At 38.8% G+C, this 23,364-nt stretch overlaps 2 protein-coding genes across 13 annotated transcripts in view; both read left to right on the top strand.

Moving 5' to 3' along the window:
* The first annotated feature begins 9,001 nt into the window (after window positions 1-9,001).
* LOC143039374 (uncharacterized) overlaps window positions 9,002-23,364 on the top strand; it is a 1,426,499-nt gene continuing 1,412,136 nt past the window's right edge. For 8 of the 12 annotated variants that reach the window (XM_076209287.1, XM_076209294.1, XM_076209293.1 and 5 more), the window contains exon 1: window positions 9,002-9,109. The gene's annotated coding sequence lies outside the window, so the exon portion shown is untranslated. Of the gene's footprint in view, window positions 9,161-23,364 lie in introns of all 12 variants that reach the window. The other 4 variants (XM_076209284.1, XM_076209288.1, XM_076209291.1 and 1 more) reach the window with 3 other exon arrangements.
* Window positions 21,114-23,364, top strand: part of LOC143039376 (uncharacterized) — a 41,116-nt gene continuing 38,865 nt past the window's right edge. Inside the window, exon 1 of the mRNA XM_076209298.1 lies at window positions 21,114-21,540. The gene's annotated coding sequence lies outside the window, so the exon portion shown is untranslated. The remainder of the gene's footprint in view (window positions 21,541-23,364) is intronic.

The raw sequence follows: 23,364 nt of genomic DNA, 5'->3' as shown, positions 1-23,364 counted from the left end.
CGGGTGACTACCCACGCTGTATATATATCGGCTCCTACCGTATGTAAAATCAGTTCACTCGTACCTTACAATAAAGGAGACGAACCCACTAAAAACTTCTTTCTCTTCACCACAGTAGCATCGCTACAAGTGGATGGACTGCGTGTCGACTTATGTGGAAATTGGAGCGCATTGGAGGACTGAGTGGCAAACTACTAGAATAAATTAAATCCTTTTTGAACAAAAGATATATGAGGATATTAGTAATGGATAAGATGTCAAACTGGAGAGCAGATCAAGAAGAGTTCCACAAGGTTCAGTGCTTGCACCAGTAATGTTTCTTGTCTATGTTAATGACATGATGAGAGGAACAACAAGCTATGCCAGTATGTTTGCAGGTGATGCAAAAATCATGAGAAGATTGAAAAACAAGAGGGGTGATAGACTATTGCAAAAAAAAAAAAAAAAATCTAGACAATACTCTTGCATGGAGCCAAGAATGGGAAATGAAGTTCAATACCAAAATATGCAAAGTACTGGAAATGGTCAAAAGCGGCATAAGGCCGTCCTTAAACTATTCCTCGAGAAGTGAACCCATCACAATAGCAAAAGATAAGAAAGACTTGGGAGTCTTAGTAAAAGACAACCGGTCACCTGACAGACATATCAGCAAGATTGTGGGAGAGACATAGAGACTACTGCAGAAGATTAAAGCGGCGTTCCACTCTATGGATGAAGGGATGATGGAAAAACTCATCGAAACCCTGACACGTCTAAAACTGGTATATGTATCAGTAGTATGGTACCTACACAGAGTCGAGGATATAAGCAAGATCGAAAGAATACAAAGCGCAGCATCTAAACTGGTCCCCAGCTTGGCATATAAATCATATGAGGAAAGACAGGGTTTGCCAACTTTGAAAGATCGAAGAGAGCCACAACTCACGCACAAACATCTACACTTACTTTTTCTTCGACTAAAATTCGCTTCCTTTCTAACTTTCTCTTCTACTACATCTTCTCATTTCAGTTTACCTCCCACTAAAGATTTTTCCGTTTTTCCACCTTTCTCTACTACTACGCCTCCTACCATTTTCTAAACTTTCGTTGGTGATCCTAATCCTAACCCCGGCGTCAGGCGCTCCCCTCCAAGCTCCCGGTCCATTTCTCCCAAGCCACGACAACAAATAAACCCCTAATGGCTCGCAATTCGCCCGGTGGCAATAGCCCTCTTTTATACACTACTATCTTTTCATTTTCTTACAGACATTCTTCCCCTCCCACAAAACCCGATCCCGCGCAAGCGAGGTGGTCTTTTCTTGGAATCCAGAATCCAGATCGCGCTTACAGCTTAGTCGAACCATGTTATTAGACTGGAGACATCGCCTCGAGACAGTTTACTTCCTACATCCTTTGCCCACCACTGACAATCCCTAGTACGCTACCTGCCTATAGACTAGAACAGTCAAACTGCGTAAATATGTGTGATGTTATACTTCGTGTTCGTTGGTGAATCGATGTCAAATACAGTGTGTCGCAAATAGGTGCCTGTGACTGATTTCCGTGTGTATGTCTAGGGTGACCTCAATGATTATGTCATTGCTTGACTCGTTTACATTGTTTGTGTCTACGCATGTATGACTTCTGGTACCTTTATTCACGAGTGCTTTATCTCTTCCTTCGTTTATAGGCTTTTCTATTTACGTGAATGTGTAGATTGTTATATTTTCATTTGCATAGTGTAATAGCCAATTTGTGTTTGTCTTGTTGTATTAATATGTGGCCAAGGAGAATCGTGTGTTTCTGTTTACTCCTACCTGTGGTAATTGTTATTGGGAATCGTAGTGTTTACTTTAGTTCGGTAACTTTCCCTCAATTTGTTATTTTCTTCGATTCAGGAGCCTTTCCTGAAACTTCGAACCACGCCTATCGTAACTTCAAATAAGATACGATTAAACTTCCCTCCTTTTATTTTGTATATTAAATCTATGTAACAATTTCGGCTTAATAAATCGGGAATTACTTTGAGAAACCAAGGTAAAATTTAACCCGTGGTCTTCTGAGCTCTTTTTCGAACGTAAGGCTTGATTCACACTATCGGTCCGGTCGCGCTCCGCTCCCGCTCCGCTCTCGGTCCGGTCCAATATTGTCTCATTAATTTCAATGGAAGCATTCACACTGGCGCTCTCGCTCCGGTTCCGCTCCGGTCACGGTTCCGTCAAAAGATATTTTTACTGGAGCGAGAATGGAGCGTGACCGGACCGTGAGCGCCAGTGTGAACTCAGTTGCCACGGTCCTGCTCCTCCTGCTCCACTCCAGTCGAGATTCAGCCTTCATATAAGCAAGTAGTGTTACCTTCTGTCCTACCAAACCATGGATAATTCAAAGGAAACACCACAATGGGATCATGAGAAAGTTAGAAAAATGATAAAAATACGGGGTTTTTTTTATCACTGATACAATGACAATGTGTACAACGAGGATATACATAAGCACCAACTGAATAAAATATAACCTACAAAACTTACTTTAATTTTGTGGATTCAGATGAAATGCTAATAGAATTAGTCAAAAGGTAAACCAGAGCTGTATGACCTGACTTCGCTGCACTACAGTGATAACGTGGCGAAAAGAAGAAGCTGTGTTGAAATAAGCAGGCAGCTGGGTTATGAAGGTAAAAAATTCCATACAGTAGCCTAATGTCCACTGTGGAAATGCATTTCCTATCCTCACTAAACAATTTTCCTATACAATAATGTTTGCATACTTATCATATTGCCAAGGTACTGAGAGAAAAAAAATACACGTTATTAACCGAAGAAAGAAATTCCATATGTATAACAACAACCTATTATCCACTGCGGAAATGCATCTCCTTAGCTCACTCAACAAATATTCCTACACAAGTTTGTTTGTCTACTTATATTTTATCATTTTGCCAAGGCATTGAACCAGCTGGGGAGCTGAAATAATCTTTCAGTGTTTCTCTCACGCCAAAAGCCTCCTTTGTAGCATTTCCCCCTCTTCCTCTCATTGGACGTACTATGTTTGATGGAGGCATGACAACAGTATCTAGTAATGCAACAGCATTTGGGTGTATCAGATTGTGAAGTATGCATGTTGTTGTAATGATTGCATTAGCGTTAGAAGGCATAGCTTTAAGTTTCCTTAAATATATTCTGAAGGTTTGCACTAGAATACCAAATGTGCACTCAACTATCATCCTGGCTCTAGATAATCTATAATTAAAAATCCTCTTCTCTACCTTATGTTCAGTCTGTGAACCTGGGTAGGGCCTCATCAAATTTCTCTTCAGCGGGAAAGCCTCATCTCCCACTATAACGTATGGTGCAAGCACATCAGTGCCAGGAAGTGCAGCATCTTCTGGTACATTTCAGGTCATCCTCAATTTTGGATAGTATTTTCTCAAATGTTCCTTTGTTCATTCTGAAATAGCTGTGGAATTTACTCTCATCATCAATAAGACGAGGATACAGAGTATGAAATTCTCCTTCAGCCTCCTATCTTGCAGCATAGGATGAACCCACAATTTCTTTATTTTTCTATTTTGTTTTCCTTCTTCTTCTTCATCAAGTGCAATAGCGATTATTGCCAACTCGTCGTCAGAAAAGTCACACATCCTTCGTAACTGATGGTAAGACTTCTACTGGTGTCGAGGAAGGGGGGATGACGGGAACGAGAGCGGACCGATAGTGTGAATACCTCAGAACCGAGAGCGGAGCGCGACCGGACCGATAGTGTGAATACCTCAGAACCGAGAGCGGAGCGCGACCGGACCCATAGTGTGAATCAACCCTGAATACCTCAGAACCGAGAGCGGAGCGCGACCGGACCGATAGTGTGAATCAACCCTAAGAGTCCCTTGGAATACTGTGCGTACTAACGTCGGAAGACGGGCCTGGCCACTCCTTGGCTTTTTTCCCAAGATCTAGGAATTTTTACCATCATCTTGGAATTTTGGATATAAATTGTAAAAAATTAACAAATCTTGGATTTTTTCGCCAATTTGTAAACAATTGCTTAAAATGTTAGTTTGATAATAGAATATCCTCCTTGCCACTTAATAAAGTATGAGGCACACTATGTAAACAACAAAAGACAAATTAAGTTCTAAATTTTAATTCATGAGATTGATGAAAAGTTAAGGCTGGAAATCACTTGTCAACTAAGGTGGCTTCTATGAGTTGAAGTGTCCATAACACATTAAATACGTTTGAGAGGTTTCCCTCCTGGTCCATACTCGGAACAGAGATTACCCTGAGCTCAGGACGAAGGGCCTCTTTTTAGGAAACCCTCAACCGAGGGACCACGTCGTCAGTTCAGAAGGCCTTCAAGTTGATATTTACTGACTTCTAAAAGGCAACAAATTTTAGAGAATCTACGTTGGTTGAAACAAAGTGACCGGTAAGTTCTCTAAAGTAACAACTGATATTGTTAAACCGTAATTTTCCATATACCATCTTTGCCGTTGCTACTGGGCTTGGCGAATTCTGGAAATAGTATTTCCAAGACATTGTCCGGAGCCGTTTAAAGGAGCCTGGGGTATTTGTTTCAATATGATAATTGGAAACCAAGGATATGTATTAAATTGGAGCTGTCTGTACATGGATTTGAATCTAGGTATGTTAGAAAATTAGAGCATAGGAGATGGGACTGAACGAACGTTGCTCCTTTCCTATATACTGCAGTTAGGAAAATACAAAGATAATGCATGAAGAATGAAGGCAACTCGTATCACTATGATGCAGATGGCGACATGGGTAGGTTTTACGAGAATGGCCGAAGCAGACGACGTTGTTGTTGTTGTCGTTCCCTAGACTGCCTGTCCGAGCAGTCCCGTCTCCCCAAGGAATGCCACAGCCGAAACTGGGTTTTCCCACAAATCCTTTATAGAGTGTATGTTGTGTTGTTTGCGTGCATGGTTGTGTATAATGCAGTCTTCCATTATGTGTTGTATGGTATGGGGTGAAGTGTTACATCCAGGGCAGCTGTTCACAATGCGGTTATCCAGCCTCTTCTGGTAGCTTAGAAGTGCTGGGTGGTGGCCGCACCGCAGTCTGGCCAGGTGGACTCTGTCCTTTCGTGGGAGAGAGGATTCAGAAGGGTGGATATCAGGGGGTCTGGCATGCAGCAGTGTGTTAATGGAGCAGTGAGTGATATGATTATGAATATGTTTCCGGAGGCTGGTAATTGGTGGTTGTGGAGGAAGAGAAGAGAGTATCTGTGTGATACAGGTCTTTGGGTGTTGTTTTAATGTTTCTTGGTGTGTGTGGGTGTTCTGCTATGTAGTGTAGCGGGTGTGATGCGTTTGTGGTGGCTGCAGCAAGTGTTTGCGTGCCTCTCATGTCGAGGTGGTCCTTGACTTTGAGGACTTTTGTTTCATGGTGTAAATGGTCTGTAGGTGTTGTATTTATGCAGCCTGTAATTGTTTTTAGGGCTTTGTTTTGTATGATTTGAAGGGTGTTGTGGTGTGTCTCACTGAGATTAGGAGCCCATGCAGGACTCGCATAATTCATCATTGAGCGTATGCATTGTATGTATATTGTTGTATTAGTTTCTTTGTTTTGTCCAAATGTTGTTCCAGTGATTGACTTAAGTGCGTTAAGTCTAGGTGTGCATTTGTTTTTTATGTTTGTTATGTGTTGTTTGAAAGACATGGATGTATCGTATGTTACACCAAGAATTTTCGGTGTGTTTGTGTGTGGTATTAGAGTGTTGCTGATGTAGAGATGAGGTATGTATTTGTGTTCTATTGTCCAGTTGGTGAGAAGTGTTGCTGTAGATTTGGTTGGAGCTATTTTGAGTCTGTTTGTGATGAACCATGTGTTGAGTGTATCAAGGTATGGCTGGATTATTTCTGCAGCTTTGTCTGTGTTACGACGTGTGCGTGTGATTGTTATGTCGTCTGCGTAGGAAGGGATTTGTATTTCTGAGGTGTCTGGTGTGGGTAAGTCATGCATGTATAGATTAAAGAGCGTGGGGAATAGAACAGAGCCCTGTGGTACTCCATTCTTAATTTTTCTGATGTGCGATGATTGGCCATTATATGACACATAAGCATTCCTACCTGCCAGATAATTGGCCAGCCATCTTTTGGTGTTATTGTGCACGTCTGTGTTCTATATTTTATTTGTTAGGTTGTGGTGGGGGATAGCATCAAAAGCTTTACTAATGTCTAATGTTATAAGAAGTGTTCTGTGGTGGGGCCTATCTGAATTGATGCCATCTAAAATTCTTTGTGTGAGGTTTATCAGAAGAGTGTTTGTGGAGTGTAGTGGCCTAAAACCGTGTTGTGAGTCAGCAAGGGGAATATATGGTGTGACAAGTTGAAGTATTAGGCGTTCAATGATTTTAGAGGGGGTGCAGAGAAGTGTGATTGGGCGGTGCGATGTTGGTATTGTTGGGTCTTTGTTCGGTTTTGGAATGGTGATTATTTTACCATGCTTCCAGATGTCGGGTATAGGGTTATGTGAATAGCTGTAGTTTGCAATGTTTGTGAGTGCGTGTATACCTTGTGGTCCAATGTGTTTTAGGTGGATGTTACTTATGTTATCAGGGCCACAGGCAGATGAGTGCTTGAGATTATGTATTATGTGTTTTGTCTGACTGTCTATGAAGGGTGTATAGTCTGAGTCTGTGGGAAAGTCTTTCTTACGTCGAATAGTGCGTCGGTCGTCAGGGTGAGAAGTGAGATGGCTTGTCTGTGCAAAAGGATTTATGAGTGCGTTTGCTTGTTGTCTGTTTGAGGGTAGATTGTCTGTTGTTGTGATTATTGCTGCGTGAGAGCGTGTTGTGTTACTGTTGGATAGTGTAATGCTGTTGAGTGTTTTGTACAATTTGCTGGTGTTTGTTTTGTGATCAAGTGTATTGATAAAGTTTTGCCAAATTTGTGTTTTTTGTTTGTGTATTTTATTGGCAATCACAGTGTTTAGTGTTTGCATTTGGTCTGCTATGTTTTGAGGGATAGGTGTGGGGGTATTGTGTTTAAGCGTGTCTCGTTGTCTGATGAGGCCTTGGATTTCTGGTGTGAAGTTGGGGTTGTGTGGTTTTCTGTTGCCTCTAGGGATGTATCTCTTGTCTGCGTTTTGTATGATTGTATTAAAAGTGTGCACAGCATTTGTGATTGGTGTACTGTTTAGTGTTTCAAAATGTTCTGTCTCTTCAGTAAAAGCTTCTCAGTTAGCTCTCTTGTAATTGGTGTATGTGTGTCTGTGGCCGACTGGGGTGCATCTTGTTTTGGTGGTGATGATGGTTGGAAGGTGGTCAGAACCAAGGGTTCCGACCACTCTCCATGATGTTGTTGGGGTTAGGCAGGGGGAGCAAAAGGAGATATCAGGAGAGGAGGGAGTGTAGAGGGCTTGGTGTGGGATATGTGTATGATTATGTGTGTTATTCATGATAGTCAGTGAGTCAAACTGAGTCTGTATTTCAAGCCCTCTGTCTGTGTCAGGGTTGTTGACATACCAGGCAGACGACTTGACGTTGAAGTCACCACCCATGATCAGGTTGGGGATTGAGGCTAGTTGGCTAAATTGAGGCCTGAAGGTGTTTGGAACTGTGGGGGATGATTGGGGGGAATGTACATGTTAGCTATTGTCAGTGTTGATTTGTTGCCTGTGCGGATTCGAATGGATTGGATTTCTGTAGTAGGGAGGAGAATTTTGGTTGTGGTACTTGTGTCCACAAAACAGATGGAGTGGTGGATCAGGGTGATGAGTCCACCGCCATTCCCGTCGGTTCGGTCTTGTCTGATGGTGGTGTAATTATGAAATGATGGTGTTTTGTGTGAGTGTCTTAGTTTTGTTTCTTGTATAATTGCACTGTGTATGTTGTGCTGTTTAGAAAAGTGTTCGAGTTCATGTTTTTTCGTGTTAATACCGTCAATGTTGTGTTGTAATATGTTGATGTTGTGTGTTCTGTATGTGTTGTATGTTGCCGTTTTGGGTTGAGGTTGGGGTGTTAATGGGGAGGTATAGCATCTGGGTTAGAGGGGGGAAAGGAGAGATTGGGGACAAAGGAAGGAGGGTACTGATTGGGGATAAGGGCAAAGGGAAGTTGGGAGTGGGTAAGGGTGCTGGCTGTGGCTGGGGAGGTGGGAGTGGGTGTTACTGGAGGGCAGGTAGAACATGTCCAAGTGTTTGTGTATTGGTTTGTGTCAGCAAGTGTTGTACAAGTGAGGTGGACCCAGTTTTTGCACATATTGCACTAAACTGAGCCCTTTGTCTGTCTGCTCGAAGTAATGGGTTTTGAGCATGTGTATTTTGTGGTGGGCCCAGGATTGCTCTCTACATCTCCGGCTAAAAGTAGAAGAGGGGTGATCGCCGGAAAATCACCCCTCAGTGCAGAAAAAAAACACGTAACATTGCATGTTGAAAAAAAAAGGATTGTGGTACTCCCCAAGGCAGTCGTAGCTCCTCTTGGGGATCGGTGCCACCTGCGTAGAGCCGGTGGCCAGGGCTGGTTGCCGCCGTTTGGACCCCAACTCTTGGGGTTGGGGGGGTGGTCCCACGATGTAGACGCTGCGGCTCCAGGACTCGCAGACGACGTTTTAAGGATAGGACAAGTAAATTCAAATTACAATAGATAAAAACAAAAAGTTTTGTATTTCATTGATCTATTATTGACTTGGGGAAGTACTAAAAGTATATTCCGGTAAAATTACACACATTTATTTTTCAAGATTTTTCACTTTAAGTAAAATTTAAATGAATGAGGACAGAGTCGAGAGCTCGTAAGTATAACTCATAAAATACAATTACGGTAATGCAAGACGTGAATATTTTCAACAGTTTGATAACATCAAATTAAACGTCACAAATAAGCATCAGTGACGTTTTATGATGTTTTAACATGTAATGCTGTATCATATTTTAAAGTAATTTAATTGGTCAAGAGCTGGGATGTTGTAGAAATAACCTGATTAAGTTAAAAAAAATAGATAAAGTGTATAGACTATAACACTGTAGAAACGGCTATTTGATATTGCCATTTTCATGATCATTCTTCGGTGATGCATCAGTGGAAGTACACAATAAATACGCTTTTGGAAGCGGGAGGATAAACATAAATGTTTAGCTAAATTAGAGAATGCCTGTAGTGTATACCGGAGGTAAATTTAATTTCTGTTATTATGAAACTATCCATATGTTTTGACCTAAAGGTAAGGATTAGATATAGCTTGTAAAAATATTTATACCTTGAAGATAAAGTGAAATAGCAGATAAGGAGTCGTCGGTATTTGTATAATTATAATAATAAATGTAGAAATATAAAGGATATACTCTAGACAGCCTCACGGTTGCTCTGAAGTTCAAGTAATAAAAAGAACATCCTAAATATAAAATATAAGGCACCATCCTAAATAGATAATAAAGTAATAGAGACGCACAATAATTCATTGTATGATTGTGGAGGAGCTTGGGAGTTTTATAATTTGTAGTGCTAAGTGTCCAAAGAATTTTGAATTTTCACCAACAAGTTTGAAGATAGTAGTATCATAGTGTCACGTGTGCAAAATAATAACAATAATTTTATTTGGCATTGAATCAATGTACATGAAGTGCAGATAATGAAAAGAACACATAGTTCGAAATAACAATTACAATTGCCAATGATTATATGATAACTACTGGGGCAGACTCAAGAACCTTAAACTTTACTCACTCCAAAGGTGCAGAAAACTGTACTTGATCATTTACACATTGAAAATGCAGGAGGGTCACATCTGTAACTTATGAGTGACACTCAGCCAAGATAGCTAGATCAACATGAAAGTGGAATTCCTGATATCATATTTGAGCTGAAGTAGTTCTCATGGGATGCCGAAAGTCACTCTGAGTGCAATGCAGTTTCTGAGTTTGAATTATCCATCTAGCTGTCGTAGGACCCAAGATATTACATTTTGAAAGGTACCAAATCAGGTCTATATTGTCCCAGGAAATCGGGCCAAAAAGTGTGTAGCCAAGTCCATATACATAACATTGCTTGTAACAACACTTTTGGAAACGTAGTGCCAAATTGACCTGAGAGGTTGGAAGTGCCCTAGACTTTGTTTTTCAAGCATCGGAAAGTTGGAACTGGGAGAACTACGAAATAACTATTACATTGATTAGCCAATATGGCAGAAATCCAATATGGCAGCCCATGGAATGACATATCAATAAGTACAGTTATTCACACAATGTATGGTAGTATAATCCAGTTATATCTTGCTACTGAACATTCAATGTTCAGTAGCAAGATATAACTGGATTATACTACCATACATTAGGTTAGAGTACCATATAGATCATGATAAAGCATGCAAAGATGATTCGACGGACATGTCTGCATTGGCAGCTGAGATGCCACAATACGTTTAACGGTGTTTTTACCCGACCTGATAGAAAAAACTCATTTGCTACTTATGATTTCTCAGCTCTCCCGTGATAACCTGCCCTGGTTTTGGTATCAGAATAATCTGTGAGACTAGTAGTTTCTGTTTATTTGGGTCTGTTGCCCATTGATTGGAGTTTTCTAGCTCATTTTTCTCGTTGAATCATGAAAAAGAATTGATTTATTGCTGGATGGAAAACAACTTAAATTGAATCCGAGTAAAACTGAGGTGTTGATTGTGGGAAAGAAAATGAGTCTCGGAAGATTAGGTACTAGGAGTCTGCGGATATTGGATAGTACGTTGGATGGAAGAAGTGCTGTTAAGGATTTGGGTGTTCTATTGGATGAAAATCTCTCTTTTGAAGCTCAAATCAATAAAGTGGTGAAAGTTGCTGGATATCATTTGAGGAATATTGGTTTTGTGAGAAAATATTTGGATGAGGATACTGTAAAGATGCTTCTTCATAATTATGTTATAAGTAGACTAGATTATTGCAACTCTCTTTACTTTGGCTTACCAAAATATCGGCTTCGGAAACTACAGTATGTTATGAACAGAGCTGTGAGATTACTCAGAGGTCTTGCACCTCGTGAGAGAGTAACTCCAGTACTCATGGAATTACACTGGCTACCAATAAAGGTACGGATAGTTTTCAAGACATGTCTTCTGACTTTTCGAGCCTTGAAATACGGAAAACCAGAATATCTAAGGAGTCTTCTCAACGATTTTCAAGTGGATACTACTATGGGGCTTCGGCATAGTGATGAACAATATAGGTTGAATGAGCCAAGAAGTAATTTGGTAATGGGTTTTCGAGCGTTTGAAAGATGTGCGCCAAGACTTTTTAATGAGCTACCACTAAATGTCAAAATGAGTAGAAACTGTGCCATTTTCAAGAAAAATTTGAAGACACATTTGTTCACCGAGTGTTATGACATGGATGATTTGTGTATTAGAAGTGACTATAGTGTTTGATAACATCAATGGAGGCCCTGCAGAGCACCGATGCTGGTGGAGCGGGGCCTAGAACTCCCAAATAACAAGGAACAAGGAATGCAGGTTGCCATGTTTTTTCATATTTCTATTTACCGATATGTAACTGATGATGTGATAGGTTGAAATTTACTATGATCGTAATAAAATACGCGACATTTTTATGAATTAAATTTCCCTCAATATGTTTGAATGGCGTGCTCATAAAATGACACGCATAGACAGTGGCGCTTCTAGCGGTGTTTGACTTAGCTAGCCAAAAGATAGGTATGCGCGAAACCACGCACAGCATTACTATCACGCATGTACTGTTTACATTGCCATCTTTTGCGTATTGGATTTTGTTTTGCTTAGTTTGAATGCTTGGAGCATTCAGGGCATGCACAGGGTATTCAAATTATCTTGTTGTGCACAGTGGCGATTCTAGGACAATGAAAGTGGGGGGAGCCATGGTCCTCCCAGGCCCCCCCCCCCCCTAGAATCGCCACTGCATGTGACGCCGTGACGTGGTCGGTACCGCAGTAGTATTTACCAAGGTGTATATATATATATATATATATATATATATATATATATATAATTTAAAAATAGGATATGCAAAAAAAACTGGGGGGGCCAACCTGGGGATGGACTGAAAAACTGGGGGGGCCATGGCCCTCCCAGGCCCCCCCTAGAATCACCACTGGTTGTGCAAGTATATGCCCAATTCTTCAAAAGCAAACAAATTTTTACTGATTGTGGTTATTTGGTTATTATTCTTGGCAAATTAGCTTCTATTCTCCTGGATATGAGCAACTTTGAAATCGTCTGTAATAGCGCGGCTGTGCAATCACGATGCTCAGATGCCTACTGGACATATCGAGATTCTCCGATACGCTTGTTTGTAGTAGTCATAGTCATAGAAGGTGTTGGCAAATAATACTTAAATGATTCTGGTATGAATTTTAAGATGTTGGACAGGCTATGCTCTGCCTATTACATAGCCGGCTATGGCCATGATAGCCAATATATGAAATAACTATTAATAATATGGTCAGTATTCCATGTTGTGGACCATGACCATGAGAAGTCTAGACTAGTAGAGGTCTAGAGACAAGACTTAATTTTCTTCTGAGTTTCATGATAATAGACATTAGCTGTTGAAATAAGGCTGTTTATTCAGATTATTATGATTATAGATAACATGATTAAACAAAATAACTCCTTTGAAAGTAAAAATACTTTATTCTTTTTTCCATTTCAGTAAATTGTTGTAAAAAATAACTCACCGATATCAACGTAAATTTAAGTTAGGCCTTAGGATAGTTGCAGTACTGACTGCTTAGTGTACTGAGAGGCAATCTAAGGGTAAGGGTTAAGGCACCTATATATGCACTTTTTAATGTGATAGTAGAGTTCTTTTAGTTGTGCATACATTACATTGATGGAACATGTTACATGAGAGGTTATAGTAAGAAAAGTATAAAATGAAGGTCCTGCATTGTATTTGACATGCTCAGGTGATTCTTTGACCCATAAAACCTTCACATGCCAAGTTGCATGTCAGTTGGGCCAGGGGTTTGGATTTTATGGATGATTTTCTCTAAATTGACAATAGTTGCCATGGCAACATGATAGGTGTTAGTAAGAATAGTATAAAAAGAAGGTGGCATTAGTAAGAATAGTATAAAAGGAAGGTCCTGCATTGTTTTTGACATGCTCAGGTGATTTGTTGACCCATAAAACCTTCACATGCCAAGTTGCATATCAATTGGGGCAGTGGTTTGGATTTTATTGATGACAAGTTGATAGTTGCCATGAAAATGCAAATTTGGTATGATGCAGATGTCTCACATTGTTTTTTACATGCTCAGGTGATTTGTTGACCCATAAAACTTTCACATGTCAAGTTGCATGTCAATTGGGGCAACGGTTTGGATTTTATGAATGATTATCTCTAAATTGACAAGAGTTGCCATGGCAACATGAAAGTTGTTAGTAAGAATAGTATAAAAGGAAGGTCCTACATTGTTTTTGACATGCTCAGATGATTTGTTGACCCATACAACATTCACATGCCAAGTTGCATGTCAATTGAGCCAGGGGTTTGGATTTTACAGACGATTATCTCTTAAATTGACAATAGTTGCTAAGGCAACATGAAAATTGTTAGTAAGAATAGTATAAGAGGAAGGTCCTGCATTGTTTTTGACATGCTCAGATGATTTGTTGACCCATAAAGCTTTCACATGCCAAGTTGTATGTCAATTGGGCCAGGCATTTGGATTTTGTTGAGGATTGACAGTAGTTGCCATGGTAACATGATAGGTGTTAGTAAAAATATTCTAAAAGTAAGGTCCTACATTATTTTTGACATACTCAGGTGATTTGTTGACCCATAAAACCTTCACATGCCAAGTTGCATGTCAATTGGGGTAGCGGTTTGGAATTTATTGATGATTATATCTAAATTGACAATAGCTGCTATGGAAATATGATAGTTATTAGTAAGAATAGTATAAAAGGAAGGTCCTACATTGTATTTGACATGCTCAGGTGATTTGTCAACCCAGAAGAGCTTCACATGCCAAGTTGCATGTCATTGGGGGCAGTGGTTTGGATTTTATGGATGATTATCTCTAAATTAACAATAGTTGTCATGGCAACATGAAAGGTGTTAGTAAGAATAATATAAAAGGAAGATCCTGCATTGTTTTTAACATGCTCAGGCGATTTGTTGATCCATAAAACCTTCACATGCCATGTTGCATGTCAATTGGGCCAGGGGTTTGGATTTTATTGATGATTATCTCTAAAGTGACAATAGTTGCCATGGCAACATGATAGGAGTTTGTAAGAATAGTCTGAAAGGAAGGTCCTGTATTGTTTTTGACATACTCAGGTGATTTGTTGACCCATAGAACCTTCATATGCCAAGTTGCAAGTCAATTGGAGCAGCAGTTTGGGTTTTACTGATGATCTCTAAATTGACAAGTTGATAGTTGCTTTGAAAAGGCAATTTTGGTATGATGGAGATGTTCTACATTATTTTTGACATATTCGGGTGATTTGTTGACCCAGTTAATCCAAGTACTTCCAAAATTTCAATAAAATTGGTCCAGTGGTTTAGAGTTTGTTTATTTCTTTACCAAAATCTTTACAGATCATCACCCTTAATTGTCACACTTTGTTATGGTAAAGGCTAACCAAAGAATCAGAATATAAAAATTATTAAAAAAAATTGTATCTCCCTTATTTAAAAAAAAAAAAAAAAAAATTCTAATGAAATGATCTTTCATACGCAACAAGATTTTTTTTTTTTTTTTGTGCCCATACCTACTATAGTAGTAAAACTATTACAAACTGCAAAGGAGATATTTTCCATGCCAAATTACTCTGGCAGTGGTTGTGATCACACACATTTCACTTATATCTGTGTAGAGAAATGTAAACCCGATTGAGTTACTAGAACTGAAGTCTGGGTAAATTTTTAGAAGTGCATACCTACGCAATATAGCAATGGAAAATGAATTATTAATTTATAAATTATAATCAACGTAACAGAGATATTCTTGGCGGAAATCAATAACAAAAAAGTTGCTAAAACCAATTTATTAATGAATTTGCACCAGTTGTATGATACACCATGTTTGTTTTGATAGATGCTGAGGTCAAAGAAATGAAAGGATAAATTCTATTTTAACCTAACCTACAGTACCTAACTTGACTAACCTATGTAACCTAACCAATATTTAATAATTTGGCACCTCAAATTCTAAAGATCATCTGGGTTGTCGTCACGGATGCTGATGGTCTGATTATTATCGTACCTAGGGCAATTAACAGACAACAGCAGAACCCTGTGTTCTCTCAAAAAAATCCAAGGAAGCCCTATTGTTTTTGTAACAGTGCTTATTAACATCACCTGGAGTTGGAGGACACCCAGTCCACAACGTGAAAGCCATCGTGTACCTGAGAGTGACTGGACTGGGCAGACAACAACATGGCATCTGAATTGTATCTTAGCGACTTTATAGCAAGATTTTTTGTTCTGCTAAGAAAATCGCATATTACGTTCATGTATTATAATTTACAAAATTAATATTTAACTTTATAATGATATATTGCATAGGTGTGCACAACTAAAATAATACTGAACTCCCTTATAGTAGTTTTGGGGGTCATACATCAGGCAAGGACGTACAAAGTAATGTACCGGTATACAAATTACAGGTATTTACCTAGCTGTATTATATGGGAAGAGAGCTATGCTCGTAGTGACCCATCTTTGTATCTTTCAGCATCTAGTTTGTTCTTAAATTCTTGTATAGTTTTTGCACACACTATTGCCTTATCCAATTTGTTCCAGATATCTACCACTCTGTGTGGGAAACTATTCTTCTTCAGATTTCTTCGATAACTATCCTTTTTGAGTTTCTTTTGATGTCCTCTTGTTTTTCTCTTATCCGACTTTAATAGATCATCTTTGTTGAGGACTTCCATCCCTTTCATAATTCTGTAAATGGTCAGTAGATCCCTTTCTCTTCTTTGTTCCACAGTTGGTAGTTCCAGTTTGGACAATCTTTGTATGTCAATTCAGAGATTGTTGGTGCCGTCTTTGTCGTTGCTCTTTGGAGTCTTTCTAATTTCTTTGTATTCTTTTTAGTACTGGGTGTTACAGCATACTCCAATCTTGGTCTTATCAGTGTGACTAATATTTTCTTTACCATTTCCTCATCCAAGTAGTCAAAGGCCACTGTCATTGATCTTAGTAAATTGAAGGTTTCTCCAACTATTTTGTTGATATGCTTGTCTGGTGATAATTACTTCTAGATCCCTTTCTGAGCTAACTTTTTTATTTCCTTTGTACCAATTTTATATTGCCCTAATATTCTATTTTTACTTTTTCCAAACTCCATTATACTACATTTCTTCATGGTGAAGATCATGTCCCACTTTTGACTCCATTCTTAGACTTTATCCAGGTTTTTCTGTAGTGATTCACAGTCTTCATCTGTACTTACTTTCTTTAGTAGTTTACAAAGGATTACAAAGGCGGAGCATGCCGACAGGAGACCTTTTGATCCATATCTAGGTCGGATGCCAAAAAGAAAAAAATCATATTAGTAATAAAATAATAAATAAAAACTATAATAATGTAAATAACAAATAAATGCATAGGTATAGTTAAAATGATAAACAAACAGGTAAATAGTAAATAATAAATTAACATATAACTAATAATAAATTAAAATCAGACAGACAAATGATAACAAAACAAAAACAAATAATATAAAATAAATTATAATCATTACAACATCTTACTCAAGTATTTATCTAAATGATTCTTAAAGCTTTGAACTGAACTACATTGCACTACCTGTGCAGGAAGTTTATTCCATTCATTAACTACACGGTTGGCAAAGTTGTTTCTACCTACTTCCAAATTGAATCTATTTCCGGACAGTTTGAGACCATTGTTTCTTGTCTGATTCTCATTCAATGTGAAAATTTTGTCACTTTTGATGTTGTCAATTCCCTTTAAAATCTTAAAGACCTGTATCAAGTCACCTCTGAGTCTACGCTTTTTTAGGGAAAACAGATTCATGTGCTTTAGTCGATTTTTGTATGATTTATTTTTGATATTTGGAATCAGTTTTGTAGCTCGCCGTTGTACTTTTTCCAGTCTGTCAATGTCTTTAATGAGATTCGGTGACCATACGGAAACAGCATATTCCAAGTGTGGACGAACTAACGATTTATATAGCTTGTTAATGAGTGATGGACTTTTGAAATCAAAAGATCGCGCAATCAGTCCCAGAATCTTATTTGCTTTCTCAGAGGCTGAAATACATTGCTTGGATGATTTGAGGTCGTTACTGATAATTACGCCGAGATCTTTTTCACTATCCACTTTTGTTAACGAATTTCCAAATAACTTGTAATCGTACTTACTGTTATTTTTACCTATGTGCATTACCTTGCATTTACTTGTGTTATATTTCATTAGCCACTTTTCAGACCATTGCTGTAATTGATCTAAATCTTCTTGAATATCTAATTGGTTTGAGTGATCATTTGCCACTCCGCACAGTTTTGTATCATCAGCAAATTTGGAAACAGATTTTAGTCCATGGTCTATATCATTTATATATACTATGAATAGAAGTGGCCCAAGAACGGAACCCTGAGGAACTCCACTTGCAACACTTTTTCATCCAGAAGTTTTTCCATTTAAAACAACTCTCTGTTTTCGACCATTCAACCAATTACTAGTCCAACCTAATAGGCTACCACTTATTCCATGCAAAGGTAGTTTAGTAAGTAGTCTTTCGTGTGGGACGGTATCAAAAGCTTTTGCAAAGTCTAGATATATTAAATCTATATTGTTTCTTTTGTCATAACTCGAGATAACTGTGTTGTAGAATTCGAGTAAGTTAGTCACGCAAGAACGTTTCCGTCTGAAACCATGCTGGCTATCATTTATCAAACGATTACTTTCTAAATGATGTTCGATAGCATCTCTGATGATAGTTTCCATTATTTTTCCTACGATTGAAGTCAAACTTATAGGCCTATAGTTATTTGGTTTCTTTTTGTCACCTTTTTTGAATATGGGAGTAACGTTAGCTAGCTTCCATTCTCTTGGGACATCTCCGGATATGATGGATTTCTTGAAAATAATTTCTAATGGAACAACAATGTAATTTTTCATTTCCTTTAAGATTCTTGGATGCCAACCGTCAGGCCCTGGTGTTTTATTAACTTTGAGTTTGTCTATACACCTTTTAATTTTTTCTTTTGTTATATCTACCGTAGTGAGTAAGTTTAACCCAGACTTTTCACAGGTTTCAGTTTGGAATTCACTTTGAGGTGTTTCGTTTACGAATACCGAGCTAAAATAATTGTTTAAGATATTACACATTCCTTCATTTGAATATTCAAGTTGACCGTCAGCAGATAATAGTGGACCAATGTGATTCCTAACAACCTTTTTATCTCTAATGTAACTATAGAATTCTTTGGGATTCTCTTTGGATTTATCAGCGATGTTCATTTCGTATTGTCGTTTTCTTTTTCTTATTGTCTTTTTTAAATCTCTCTGTATTGATACATAACTTTCATAGTCATTAGATGCACCCGAGCACTTATATTTCTTATAAGCCTGTCTCTTTTTAGCAATACTTTTTTCAGTTTCTTTGTCGAGCCACTTTGGGCGAGCCTGATTTGGGGGAATTCTGTCCTTAAAAGGAATGTAAGTTTGAATCATCTTAGTGAGCGTATTTTGAAATATTTCCCACATCTGATCTACAGGCCTTTCGTTTAATTTTGCCTCCCAATCTGTAAGCTGAAGCTCCTGACGTAGTCCTATGAACTGAGCTTTACTGAAATCGGGTATTTTAGAAGCACAAGTATCTATTCTAAAATTGTTTAGGAGTTTGAATCTGACTAAGTTGTGATCGCTATTTGCAACAGATTCACCGACTTCTACATCACTTACCATGCTTTCGCGGCTAGTGATCAATAGATCGAGTAAGTTTCCATATCTTGTGGGCTCTTTTACATGCTGAATTAAGTAATTGTCACCAAGAAAATCAATCAAGCGATTACCTATATGGCCATGTTCAAGGGTCATCCAATCAATGTCAGTAAAATTGAAATCACCCATTATCAATAAATCCCGGTTGCAGAAACTAGACAGTTCTTGAAATAACAGTTTGTCGTCTGCTAATGATAATGTCTTTGGCCTATATATTACACCTATATTCATTTTTTGTCCATTTGTTTGGGTTAACTCAACCCACAAACTATCATATGGATCCTGTTTCACTTTCTCTAAAATACAAGCATGAACATTGTTTTTAACGTACAATAGAACACCCCCACCTTTCTTGTGGTTTCTATCCTGATGAAAGTGTTTAAATCCCGCAATATTAAATTCAGCTTCGAACTCTGTACCATTTAACCATGTCTCAGTTATTCCTATCATATCGAGATTTTCGCTTTTGACATACGCCTGTATTTCTTGAAATTTGTTCCTAATACTACGAGCATTAAAGTACATGGTTTTAAGAAACTCGTGATTATTTCTTTTTGACACATTTTTAGTTTCAATATCATGTCTTATATTATCATTTTGTTTTTTATTTATACCTTGCTCTATATTATTATCATTTGGTCCTTCATTGACATTCAATGCCTCATTAACATTTCTCCTATCAAAATTAACACTTCCCCCATCACGGACATCTGGTCGATCACGGTCATCCGATCTCTTTTGTACATTTTGTCCCCCTACGTCACTGTGATTCACGCCGGCCTCCCATCGTTCAGTGACATTATGTCCGGCATCCCTTTCTAAAATTATATTTTGTCTAGTGACATTATATCCTACCGTGATATTTTTTCCTCCACTATAATTACATCCCATCGTGATCTTTTGTCTTCCACTGTCATTACATCCTATCTTGATATTTTGGCCTTCATTGACATTCTGTCCGGTATCCCTTCCTAAAATTATATTTTGGCCTCCACTGACATTATATCTTACAGTGATATTTTCTCCTCCATTATCATTACATCCTATCGTGATATTTTGTTCTCCACTATCATTATTTCCCATTGTGATCTTTTGTCCTCCACTGTCATTACATCCCATTGTGACATTTTGTCCTATGACATTACATCCTAATGTGACATTTCGTCCTCTAGCAACATTACATCCTATCATGATATTTTGGCCTTCATTGACATTCTGTCCGGTATCCCTTCCTAAGATTATATTTTGGCCTTCACTGACATTCATATAACATTCCACACCTTCATACATTCATACATTTACCAAAGGCTTTTTTCCCCTTTACAAGGGAGGTAGCCAAAAACAAAGGCATAAAAACCACTCCCACCCATTCCATCCCTAACACACTCCACCACCCTCTTCCCTCCCTCTTATCATGGCACCTCCTGGATGACAGGTCATCCCTGCATCTTGTCCACTGCCCTGGGTCAGAAGCAGTGTTGGAAGACAGCACATCCACAGCAAGGCCACTTCATCAAATCGGCAACCCCCCCTCTCCGTCCCCTTATGCAGAAAAGGAGAAGACAGGGAGAAATCCCTTCGGGCTGCGTCAAATTTTTCTCACACATACTCCCTCTCCCCCCACCCCCCACCCATTCTACCTCATGGATCACAACATCATACACCATTCTTCATTCACCCCTGTTTTCTGTCCTCTCCCGTCTTTCCTCAACAGACATTCCCCTCTTCCCCAAAACCCCTTTTACCCCATCCATCCATCTCATTCTAGGTCACCCTCACATATTCACTCCCTCCACATCTGCCTTCCACACCTCTTTTACAGTGAGTCCTCCTTAGACGGTAATTCTTTATCCGGTAAATTCACAGTTACGGTATTTGGTAGTTACTATCCTCAATTCTATCTACAGTAAGAAAAATTCACAGATACGGTATCCGCTCGTGTTTTGTTTACACCGTACCCTAGCGCCACCACGCCACGCGGCCACCACAACAATCAGTCTCTTCCCGTGTTTCCCTTTGAACACAAGTTAAATCCTTATGGTGTGTTTTTTGTGGATATTATTATCACGACGCCCAGTGATGCACCCATAATGGGCACAAAACGTTCTGCAGACACTGCTGGAGTTGAAAAGGCAAAGCAAAAGAGGAGTAGTCTGACATTGGAGGTAAAATTAAATATTTTGAAGAGGAAAGAGCAGGGAGAAGGTACATCTGCCATAAGTTGTTGTTGTTGTTGTTGTCATTCCCTAGACTGTCTGTCCGAGCAGTCCCGTCTCCCCAAGGAATGCCACAGCCGAAACTGGGTTTTCCCACAAATCCTTTATAGAGTGTATGTTCTGCCATAAGTTGAAACTTGGGCCTAGCCCATTCAACAGTCTGGACGGTGTTGAAGAATTGTGAGGCTATAAAAAAAGCTGGGGAGAATGCAGCGTATTTGCAGAGCAAATTGCTAACAAAACACTGAGTCAATAATGGATAAGATGGAAAGGTTGCTCAAAATGTGGATAGACGACAAGAATTGTCAAAATATGGCCTCCTGCCTCACCCTCATCTTCGTCTGCCCACTCAGCAAAAGATGATTAAGTGCTGAGATCCCTACTGTCCCTTAGCCTCGGGAGGGACATCATCTCATAAAATACGTGGCGAATAAAAGGTAAATAAAAAACATTTTCTGTTTATTTCTTTTGTGCAATACTTTACATTTTCTTATGTGACTATTTTCATATATTTTCATGTCTGTAGGGGTGACTTTCGACATGCTGGAACACATATCCTATTATTACATGTTATAATGGGTTCGGTATATGGTAATTTCAATTTGTGGTAAGGTTTTCAGGAACGCATATGTACTGTATAACGAGGACTTACTGTATTAGTCTTTCTTCATCCATTCTCTTCATGTGTCCAAACCATCCCAATACTCTTTCAACCACCCCATCTCCCAGCTCCCTTTCCACCCCTGTACTCCTCCTCACCTCCTCATTTCTCACTCTATCCATCTCAAACACATTCAAACTGCTTCTCTCTTCCTCGCTTATGTTCCATGTTTCTGCCCCATACAGAGCTGTTGGCACAGTCACTCCTTCATATAATCTCTTCTTAGCATCCATTCCCAAATGTCTGTTTCTCATTACACTTTTTAATCCACCAAGGCACTTACTCGCTTCTCTCAATCTACATTATATCTCCACTCCTCCCCTTCCTGCCACATTCGCACACAAGTATCTAAAAATATCCACTTCCTCCAGTCTTTCTCCCTTAATACGAAGGATTACAAAGGATTACCGTATTTTCCGGCTTAAAATGCGCATTGGGTTATAATGCGCACCCATGCACTTCATTATCTCAGTACACAGATAGCGCGCACCGACGTATAACGCGCATGCCCGATCGCATTTATCAATAACACAGTTTTACCTCGGTATTTATATCATGTGAACGAGGTTACATGGAGAAGTATTTTTCATTGGCTAGAGCCACCGCTGGGAAATCTGTTGATTTGTCACTAAAGTGTCAGTTTAGGCATCAATCAGGACACAACTAAGAAAAAATCGGAACTACATGTACCGGTATATGACTCATGTTGTGCTTTGGTCCCTTATTACTTTGTAGCTTAAATAGTTTGTAGGAAATATGATCTAAAAAAAGTTTATTGAAAGTAAAATATACAGAAAAATTTCGGGATTTTTACAGAAAATGTTCATTTTATATCTTAAGGAAATAATTCGTCTTTACAATTTTTTATTTAATACTGAAACAAACTACAGACTGTTTTGTTTTAGCTTTGAACCTCCAATGACAGTGGTGAAATAGGACAGTCTCTCATCGAGGTGACGTTTAGTTAAAAGAGGGTGTTGTAGTCAGGTGTTTGACACGAGTTTATGAAAGGCCGCAACGGAATTTGTACCATACCTAAAGTGAAGCAACAAAGCCAACATAAAAATTCAAACTAGGATGCTGTGAACATGGGCAAATATCATGAATATTGATCATGTTTCATGGTGTTTAGGCCTATTTAAACATGAAAAATATGATTCGATAGATACCTACCTATACCAAATATTTATATACGGTAACCCATGCTGGCGTATTCTTTCATGTCACCATGGCTGTTCTTGTTCTCATGGAACGTCACGGAGAAGTGTGCCGTCCCGACTTTGTGACGGCCAACATCGTCACGTTGTTGTGAAAAAAATTACACACACAGCCGCAGAATTTTTATCGTAGGCCGCAGATAATGTGCACCCCCCATTTTTAGGCCCCTCCAACGGAAAAAAGTCGCACACTATACGCCGGAAAATACGGTACAAAGGCGGAGCATGCCGACAGGAGACCCTTTGGTCCATATCTAGGTTGGATGCGAAAAAAATCATAATAATAATAGAATAATAAATAAAAACTATAATAATGTAAATAACAATTAAGATACATAGATAAATGCACAGGTATAGTTAATAAACAAACAGGTAAATAGTAA

Source organism: Oratosquilla oratoria, chromosome 26 (assembly GCF_046742065.1).
Source record: "Oratosquilla oratoria isolate Oo_2021 chromosome 26, ASM4674206v1, whole genome shotgun sequence".
NCBI lineage: Eukaryota > Metazoa > Arthropoda > Malacostraca > Stomatopoda > Squillidae > Oratosquilla > Oratosquilla oratoria.
The sequence above is the reverse complement of the archived record's forward strand: the minus strand, read 5'-3'. Positions and strand labels throughout refer to the sequence as shown.